The sequence below is a fragment of the Pistacia vera genome, unplaced genomic scaffold, assembly GCF_008641045.1.
Source record: "Pistacia vera cultivar Batoury unplaced genomic scaffold, PisVer_v2 Contig181, whole genome shotgun sequence".
NCBI lineage: Eukaryota > Viridiplantae > Streptophyta > Magnoliopsida > Sapindales > Anacardiaceae > Pistacia > Pistacia vera.
The window spans coordinates 8,004-9,593 of NW_022195908.1; the positions used below are offsets into that span (position 1 = coordinate 8,004).

General features: G+C 33.8%; 1 non-coding gene across 1 annotated transcript; it reads left to right on the forward strand.

The window, feature by feature from the left end:
* Positions 1-98: 98 nt before the first annotated feature.
* On the forward strand, positions 99-170 carry TRNAH-GUG. Its single transcript has one exon. It is a non-coding gene; the product is annotated as a tRNA-His (tRNA).
* The last annotated feature ends 1,420 nt before the right edge of the window (positions 171-1,590 follow it).

Here is a 1,590-nt window from a genome sequence, read left to right on the forward strand (position 1 = left end):
CTTTTCTATTTTTTTTTTTTTTTTTTTTTTTTTTTTTAGGGGAAATGAAACATTATTATATTATAGTATTAATAAAATTTGAATTACTCAAACAAGATGTGGCTGTAGTTTAGTGGTAAGAATTCCACGTTGTGGCCGTGGAGACCTGGGCTCGAATCCCAGCAGCCACAATTTTTTTTTTTTTATTTTCTATGTCAAATTTAATTTAAAAAAACCCCAACTGGCAATTGCTTTTAACAGTCAACCTCTTTTAAGATTTGATTGATTAATTTAACTGACCCGTGAACAGTATCCCAAGTCACATGTGAGCAACATGATCTTTTTTTAATTCAGAGTACGCGACATTTCCCTACCGGAGGTTTGGCGAATCTCCAAGTTTCCCACCCTATTTCATAAATTACAAATTTACACCCTTAAATTAACAGAAAACTGGTTAATTTAACAATTAAAAAGGTAAAATGATTATTTCAAAGATGAAAATTTTAAAATAACCTTTCACTTCTCAAATTTACCCCATCAGAAAATTTTAAAATAATCCTTAACTTCTTAAATTCACCCCGTTGGCCATTTTAGGTCATTTTGGCCTTTTACCGACGCAGTCGACCTCTACTGACACCACCATTACAATCCCTTCAACCCCCATATCAAAACCCCTAACCTCCACACCTGATTTAACCCCCCAGTCGCTGACTACCACTCTTAGTTTTAGTCGATGTTTCATCCAAATTCCGGTAGGCCTCGGCGTTGGAAACCAATCCCAACACCACCAATAGCATCACCGGCTTCCTCCCATCAAAACCCCAACATCGCCAACTGTAATTGCCCATCAATCGCCGCCACCCCTCCCTTAGAGTCTGCTTGGGAGTTTTATGATAGCAATTATGAGGATAAATAATTGCAGCGGTTTTGAGGGTAAATCACCTAGCGGTTTTGAGAGATTTTTAGTAGCGGTTTTTAAAACACCCAACTTGTGCTTGAGAATTTATTTTCCAGCGGTTCTGACAGTTTTTTAAAATGATAAATTTACATATATGCTTATTAAAATACCCCAATTTCAACCAATACTTGGGAGTTTTTTTTTTTTAATTACCAATACTTAGTATCAAAGTTCCTTCCAAGTTTAATTTATTTGTAAGTTATTTCATTGTATATTATTTAATTTATTTGTATGTTCTCACTAAAATATGTAATTTAGTTGATGACATTAGTTATGCTGGCATTATTAGCATACTTGGTACTTTGACTTTCACTCAACAACTAGATTTGCTAAAATATATGCAAAAGAAGACAAATTGAGCTTCCCACATTACCAATGAGTTTGGGTTTTTCATTTAATAACCCAATTCATATCCAAGAATAGCAAGCTCTTGAAAGAGAACTATTCAGAAAAATAAATAGTTTGAATATAAGGAACCAAAATTGAAGCATCCATGCACTCTAATTTTCAAAAACAACCAATTAAAGAAACATTGAAGATTTAACACGTATTAATATTCCAGATCATGCACCTCTGGGAGTAATTTAGCATGATGAAAAAGAGTGGCATGAAAATAAAAAGTAGAACATAGCTTTTCGAGCACCAATTTTTGC